The following is an 8428-nucleotide window of genomic DNA, read 5'->3' as shown; positions in this document are numbered from 1 at the left end:
GCCAATAAATGCTAAAATTGACAACAGGTCTGAGCAAGAAAGAAGTCTAGCTCTAAGTTCTAGGGAAGTTAGCAAATCAAGCCTGTGTTTAGGATTTATGTCTAACCTCTTCACAGAACCAAGGCAGAGGCTTAAATAGAAGCAGTCCCGGTTTTTGTGTTTGCAATGTTGTGTGACCATGCAACATTTCCTGTCTGCTGAAACATGCAGCTGCCTTGCCTCCCAGGTTTAAGTCATCTGTCCCTTGATAACTGCAGCAGAGGGAAAAGAGTTCCTTTTCCTTCTTAATGAGACCGCTTTATTGCAGGGTCTGTAAGCACTGAAGGAAGAAAAGAGAAAGAAAAAAAAAGAGGAAGCAGGAAGTACTTCAGTCCCAAGCAGTGCATGATCAGAGGCTGCTCTGCAATCAGGGGAGCTCTCCTTCCTCCTGAGGCATCTGGCCAAGCTTAGACAAAGCTCAGAGCTTTCTAGGTCTGCATTTGCAATCCAGACGTCTCATCCCACCTTCACCTTGTGCTTTTATGATCAGAGCTAACCTGCTTCCACAGAGGCCAAACTGTGGCAATTCAAGCTGTAGCACTGGGTAAAAGCTGGGAACAGGGGGCAGCAGCTCTCTCCTGCCTGAGCAGGACGGACAACCAGGGCTGCCCCAGGATGTGACCTGCCACCTGCCACAGGTCTGTTCTGCAGAGCCTGATCATTTCTCACCTTCTGCAATGCACAGTCTGCTTACTTAGAGCTGCAACAAGAAGGTATGACTTCCAAGATACTAGGTTGAGGTGCTGTATATTCAAGATGTTTATAGATATTACAACAGTGTGAATGCAACCCAGCAAAACAGAAGCCGTGATGGAAACTGATCCTTTAGTTTTCTCTGCAAGAGAGAGGGCTACTGGGAAAGATTAAAGCAGCTCTGCTAAAACCTGACTGTTACTTTATACTGATTAAGCAACAAAGCAACAATACACCCTTTCCTACTCGTGCCAGGAATTTCACACGGCTTAATGCAAGATTACAGGCCATAAAATGTACAATTACATACCATAAACTCTATAGTTCAAGATAAGTTAAACTGCAGCTTGCAAAACATGCAAACCCCTTTGAAATCAAGAACAGAAACTTAAACTTCCACCACAGTTTAGGAGTAAGAACTATGCAGCACTGTCTGTTTCATGACTTTACAAGTAGTCTTTACAAATGTTATCAGCTGGCAATGCTCCACAGCTGTGTGATGAAGACCACAGAAGCAGTGGTGGAGTGAGCACTGTTGTTTTAAAGCTGGGAAATGCAGCCTTCAGAAGGAAACACATCGATCTATTTCACAGATCACAGGATGAATGAAGAAGATTCTCTAATTGCTTTCAGTTCTGTTTCCTTTGGTGGAATTTCTGTTTTCCCCAGATAATGTGTCCAGATGGAATCCAGGGTAGTACAATGACATTTATAAGAAACAGAAGGGAAAGTAGCCACAAACAAAAGGGGCATTCACTGAATACTGCCACCTATGAGTAAAATGTGCTGCTATTTGAATGCTCACTCCTCTGAGTGTGAAGTTAGGGACTTTCTTAATTAGGACTGTCCCTACCAGACTTGATTTTGCAAGTCACTTGCAACCCTCAATCAGGCTGATACCACGGATGGCTTAAAGTATGTAGCATCTCTCAGCACTGCATAGAACAGGTCCCAAGGCAGAAGACTCAATCAGTAGATTGATACCAAGCAATGCTGGTTCTGCAGGTAACATTTACTGTAATTAACTGGGCTAGCCAAAGTGGTTTTTTTGTTTGTTTGTTTTGTTTTGTTTTGTTCTTTCTTCTATCCATAAAATATTATACATTTTGAATCTAACCTATATGACTGAATGCTTAATTTTACCAGGAAAGGTGCAGCAGTACAACTTGGGAGTGATTGGGGCCAGCCTACTGGCATTTATGTCTGCCCTGAACTATGAATTCCTTTATCAGTATGGTTAACCATAGTTAACCGTTCTGGCTGGAGGAAAAAAAAAAAAAGGACCTGAAGAATATTTTTGCCATTGCCCAGATGTTCACCCAGTTATTTGCTTCGGACAAGGAAAGTGTAAGAGGGATTGGCCCAAATGGCAGGGACCGTGAAGACCATTCTGACTGCGCTCCCTCCTCCTTACTCCCCCTGGTGTTCTCATGGCCTGGCGTGGACCAAAACCCCTGAATTCTCAGCCAAGTAAGAGTCAGAGGTCCCCAAATGCAAATAAACCAGTGGTCTCTGTCAAACAGTACGTTCAACTAGAAGATCACAATTCTCCCTCTGCCTTAATATCTATGTAAACAATGAAAATGAAAATACCTAACCCACATCTGTTAAGATTGTTTGCTAGTAATCGCCGTACTGTGTTTTAAAAGAATTTAGGTAAAGCATAGTCAGAGTACAGAGGTCTGTGGGTAAGAGAAAGAAACTGCTTTGCACCTTTCACTTTCACCCTGTGCATTTCTCGTAAATGAGGCTGTAACCGGCAACGAGGCCTGAATACTCTGATGAGCTTTGCCTTGCAAATCCAAGGTCGCGTGCTGTCCTTTCCCATTCTAAAGTGTCTATTGCCTGAAATTCATACAGGCTGAAACTGTAGCAAAGCCACAGAGCTTCAGATGTTCCTGGACGATATTTGTAATTATTGAATATAAGTGTTTGATGCTTGGAACATCAAAACTCCAAAGGTGCAAGCAAAAACATGCACACATTTTCATGCCTGCTCTGCACAGTCACTTTATGTGACACTCTATATGACATTTCCATGAAACTTAGACACGATCTATACCAAACTGATGTCCCCTAGTTGGCTCTTAAAGTATTGCCAGTTTCTGTTTTGAATTACTGAGCACTGCTGGCTTTTGCAATGGAGTTCTCTACTGCAAGTCTGGTTTTATGGCCTCCTCAGGTTGTGAAAATAAGGCATGCTGGTTTGGTCTTTATCATCTATTGTTGCTTTTCATGACAAGCTGAAAGCTTGCTTAGTTATTGGTTTCAATATATTTGAATCCCTGAAGAATCACTTTCTGGTTTTTGATTATCTTTGAATTTCAAGTCCCAGTTTCGTTATTTAGTTTGCTATATGAAGAGGTGCCTTTAGAAACAACCACTGTGTTACACTACTGTGTACATTTTAACCACCTGGCAAAACCATCAAACATATTTTTGAATACCATTCATTATTAATTTTTGACATTTATTGAGATAAATCAATGTTTATATTGTTGCCTCATTGCAGTCTTCATCACAACCAGCAGAAAGGTCAGCTCGCCCGTGCATAAGTGATTTTATCATTTTTCCTTGCAGTGGGTCCTCTTCACAATTTCTGTTTATGTTCCTCTGGTTCATTTTGTTTTCCTACTTAGTTCATAACATGGGTTCTAGAGTCTCACTGGCATGAGCTGATGAGAATCTTTTAAAACCAGTAGATATATCTACCTTAAGCAAAACTGAGTGCCAACCCCCAAATTCCTGTCTCTGAATAATGTATGAGATGAGGTACTTAGGGATAAGTTGTCAGCGATGGTTGTGCAAGATTTCAAATGCCAACAATAAAAGTCTGACCTTCATTTCCTCAAACTCATATCTGAACCTGTATATTCTGGACCTAGTGGAAAAAGATGGGTCTTAATTAGAGAGTTTCAGTATAGTGTTTAATGTCAGGTGCTGTGCAGAATACAAACTAGAACCTTTGAACAAAAATGACTTAAATCAGGAGGTGGAGGCAGTTTGTGACATTTTAATGTCAAATTATATTTTAAAATGTGACATTTTCACATGAGTTGCAGAGGTTTTCTAAGTTGAACTAATGGGATGTCTCCCAGTTGGCTCATGAGACCTCATGTGTTTTGATTTTTCAATAAATTAAAGAAGCCTTAGAATGTGAAAACATTTCAGCAACTACACACTGTATGTCGTTGTGTAGGAAGAAATCTGTGAGTTTATTTACCATTTCGTATTTTCTCTCAGACATATTAAGAGGTAAATAGGCTTTGTATAGCCTGTACCTAGCACATTTCTTCCCATACGAGGCCATTTCTGCTATTCTTGCCAGTATCACTGCCAGTGCCAGGGGAGTCAGGAGAGCAGTCCCTCATGAACAGTTTCCAAAGAGGACTCCAGAGCTGCTCGTGCCAGTGTACAGGGCAGGATCCTTTTTGTCTGGCATCCCCGAGCAACCACACAGGCAAAGCTTTGGTCACAGCTCCATAGAGAATCCGTGCAGACATTCTACATGGAGATGCTCTGATCTCAGAGCAAAATGTGGTTAGCTAAGGAGAGTCACCCCATTTTGTGACTTAGATGTTACTCCATGATCTATGGGTCACTTAAAAAATTAGTTTCACTCCCTACTTCAGGATGGGAATACAAGTACAAGACACTGGCTAAAGCACACAGAGTAGTGAGTATTCACTTTTTTCTACAACTTTTCAGTGACTAGGAAACAGATAATACACCAGCTGACTGGTCTGCTTGGCAGGTACCGAACCTGGTGTCTACTTTATGTCTGTCTCCTGAAGACTCTGCAAAAATCCTCCCTGATGCAGCAACAGACACGTAGGCTTCCTCTGTTCAGGCTCCTTATTCAGGCTTCCTGGAGGCTCACCTCAAACTTTCCTCTTCAAAGAGCTTGACATTCGTCTTAAACTTCCAAAACATTTTTTCCTGAACGAATGCAGGTATGTGCTGAATGGGAGATGGCTATAAAATCCCTGAGTCATTATATTAAAACTCTGAGCTGCTTTTAATCTTGTTCTAACATTGTACCAATTTAAATTAGCCTGACTGGTGATGGTGTAGCTGTAATGTTTTCAGTTTAAGCAAGGTAAGGCTTGTAGCAGTAGAGGTTCCCTTTGATTGGACCTGAGAAAGCCCTGGCCTGCTTGAAAATTCAACAATTTTTCAAGGTCTTACCTTTCCCTATAGGCTCAAGGAAGTTATTTCATGACCTTTTGAACAAACCTTGAATATTGTAGAACCACGCCAAGGTGTGCTCCATGTTGAATGTAACTTCTCATCCTCACTGGCCTTTATGTATTTTTCTGGTATCTGACATAGCAGATTTTAAGATTTTGAAAATAAAATGTCACTCTTCTTGTTGCTTTTCTTTAGGAAAATGATTCTGTTCTCACTCTCAGTGCATAAACTGGATGCTGGTGATGCTCATGGGAGAATATTTATAGCACGCCAGCAGCAGCTGTCCAGGGAGGATGCTGCGATCTGTATTCCCCTGCACTGCTGACAGGGGCTCTCCAGTCTTGTTAAGCTACTCCTAAACATCCAGCTCTTTTATGAAGCAAAGTGAAGTCAACAAAGCTGAACCTCTAAAGTCTCCTAGCTACTGGATTCACTTCAGTCAGTACTGAGATCTCACGCTTTGGATGCCATTCATATTTCCTGTTTTAAAGAGCTTTTTTTTTTTTTTTTTTTTTTTTTTTTTTTTTAATGTCGATGCAGCAGTTTGTGTAAGCCCATCTGGAAGCCAGCTTCACAGACCATTTCCAGGGCAGCAAGCAGTACGGGTAAATACAGTGATTTATTCCTTTTTTCTTCTTTCACCATGCCATGCTCCTATTCCATAGAACGTGGATTTATTTCAGTTACTCACCAGGCATATTTATAGCATAGAAAGGAATAAACAGGTGACACCCACTTCTGCAGAACACAACTGGAGCTCTCTAAGCATTTCCTCTAAGTATTCTTTGTAAATGAAATGAGTCAGCTAAGCTGGAGAGCATTGTGCTGCTTTCATCGTCCATAGGCTACCAGTGGTAGGGATGCATGGTGAGTGACAGGAACTGGTTAAGTTTGCGTGACAGTGAGAGCGAAGGAATCATTTCTCATGTTAAGGCTGGCTGCACAAGCTGAGGTTTTCACCCTCCCTGCAGAGGTGCCTGAGCCAAATGCTGTTTTTCCTTCTGCCACACACGGGGTGCAGCTGTCAGCTACTTCACAGCTGCAGCACTCTGGCCAAAATCCTCTAATGACTGTGATAAGCATAGACCCACGTGCAGTGCATAGCACCTGTGCTAGGTTCTCCAGAAAAAAAAAAAAAAAAGAGCACAAAGGGTGCCTTACTAAGGCTTTATTTGACAGCATTTGCCAGAGAAGTTAGTTCATTTTTACCTTGGGGTGACTGCCATGCAGTTTTGGCAGGACTTCACCACAGGAGAGCCCAGACCGTAGTTGCTATTAGCAGTGTTTTGATGACATCTGTTGCTCATGATGCCTCGGTTCAAGTCACCTCTAAAGCGTCACTTACCCACAGCAACCTGCTAAGTTTGGCAGGCCCCAGCTGTAGTTTTCCTGTTTCAGCATTGTCTGGTTCCCAGCCCTGTGAAACTGCTGGTGAAACAACTCAGCATCCACCTGCCAGACAGGTCAGTCCCAAAGCGTGCAGCAGAACTTTGATCTAGGGATGCAAATATGTCTGATTTTCAACCCAGTACTTCCAACCCATTAGCCTGCTAATTTAAAATCATTAATTATGTCAGCATGTCCACATTGCACCTTTTATATGGTACAAAACAAAGAGCAGGGAACTACTGAATTTTATAGAGTCTCGTGATTGCCTTTTTTAGTTCTGTGTGCAATATAAGAAAACAAGCATAAACTATGGTGGATCTCTCAAAGGTGAAACTTGACAGTTCCTTGTGTGTGCTGAAAGCAGTGTTAAAGTTTGTCTGAAGTCCGTTTAGGGATTTCTCAGTACTACGAAAGAGAAACTGAAGAAACTTTTCTCTAGACAGTCATTGGACTGGGACAGAGCTTTTCTTTAAAATTATTTTGGGTAGGGTGAAGGACTGTAAAATACCAGATTTTTTTTTAAATTTTTTTTGCAAAGAAGAATTTTTTTTTATTGTGTAATAGCAGCCTTTCACCAAAATTAGAGGCAGAAAGCAGAGAATTGCTTCCATTTAAGTCACAGTGTCAGTGAGAGGGTGACAAAGTACGAACTGGACAGAACATTTCAAGTTTCTGCTTCTTAGGAAATCTCTTCAGGCAACACTAGGGTCAAATTCTTTTCCAGGTTTCCTGAGACCAAACAAACCAGTGCCAGCCTAACACAGGGAGACCTGGCTCCATTAAGGGCTATCTTATCAGTGTGCTGTCTGACCTTTTCTTACCCACACTGTAACTGCACCTCTCACATGCATGTCAGCGTGAGGAGTAACGTCCTTGAAGACTGCTCTAAAGAAAAGCACATGTTGCAACAGCAGACAGAAGACTGACTCATTTTTATTCCCCACAAACCAAAACTGTATCATCCAGCATACTCTCAGCATGTGCACTCAAACTTAATCCAGTGTAATTTACAGCCTGCCAGCCACCAGCTCACTGCCTTTCCCATCCCAAGAGTGTGCTGAGCTTCCTCTGCTGCCACAAACCTGGGTGCGACAGCTGTGGGACCACCTCCAGACACCGCCGTCTGTCGAGGCATCAGACGTGCTTCCTGCAGCCCAGACTGTGTCTCCATGCTGAGCCAGCTCTTTGATAAGAACTTTGCAGATAGTTCAGTATAACTTTGCTTTTTGCTGAAAGGAAAGGATTTTCTGGTTTTGGAAAACAAACCCATTACTTGGTGGAGATCACCAGTACTCCAGCCCTCTTCTCATAAGTTTCTCCAAGGAAAATCTTTTAAAAGGGACCTTTTAGTCTCTCCTGCAGATTACTCTCTTGTAGGGGTCTTGCCTTCATCCGTAGATTTAATGGTTTAATAAGCATTAGACCCTCCTATTATACCGTAACAAATAGGAATACAATACTTTTATCAATATTTGGCACAAGTTATTTTTTTTTTATGTGAAACTAAATATTGATGCTGTCGAAAGACTGTAGCTTAGGGGCATAAATTACAAATATTCTTCTCCAGTGAGCCTAGCTCAAATTTTGTATTCATATACAGTAACCACCTAATGTCTTTCTATTCCTGTAACCCATATGATTCGATTGCCAGATTACATGATTCTGTATTGAAATGGGTGTACTTGGATGTCAGTGTTTTTATTGTTATTACCAATATTATCTTTTATTCTTACTGTAAATGGTAACAAAACGTTAACTGCTTCCTTACACTATAAAAGGAATAAAGTCCCATTTACAGAATGTCTCTAAACAGAAAATATCTCTGGAGAAAAGATATTCTGAATAAATAATTCATAATATGATGGGTGAGTAGGGAAAAAAATGTCTTTTGATGCATTTTGCTACTTGAAACTGGATTTTTTAAAGTAGAGTAATGGCTCTTTCAATGGAGAACAAAACATGCTTTAAAGAATGATTGGAGAGAAGTCAGTTCTCTATGTATTTTTACACATTTTGCATTTTTGTAGGTAACAGAGAGCTTGTGAACCCGAGGAAACAGTCCCCACAATTTTCCTGATTCTTTTGCTTTTGTTTGTCCTATTCTCCTGTTTTTCCA

At 41.3% G+C, this 8428-nt stretch overlaps 1 long non-coding RNA gene across 1 annotated transcript; it reads left to right on the top strand.

The window, feature by feature from the left end:
* The first annotated feature begins 4380 nt into the window (after positions 1-4380).
* Positions 4381-7685, top strand: LOC121078419. The gene is made up of 3 exons (XR_005824559.1): positions 4381-4685; positions 5464-5528; positions 7037-7685. It is a non-coding gene; the product is annotated as an uncharacterized LOC121078419 (long non-coding RNA).
* The last annotated feature ends 743 nt before the right edge of the window (positions 7686-8428 follow it).

Source organism: Cygnus olor, chromosome 15, assembly GCF_009769625.2.
Source record: "Cygnus olor isolate bCygOlo1 chromosome 15, bCygOlo1.pri.v2, whole genome shotgun sequence".
Taxonomy (NCBI): Eukaryota; Metazoa; Chordata; class Aves; order Anseriformes; family Anatidae; genus Cygnus; species Cygnus olor.
This window is presented reverse-complemented; position numbering and strand designations above follow the sequence as displayed.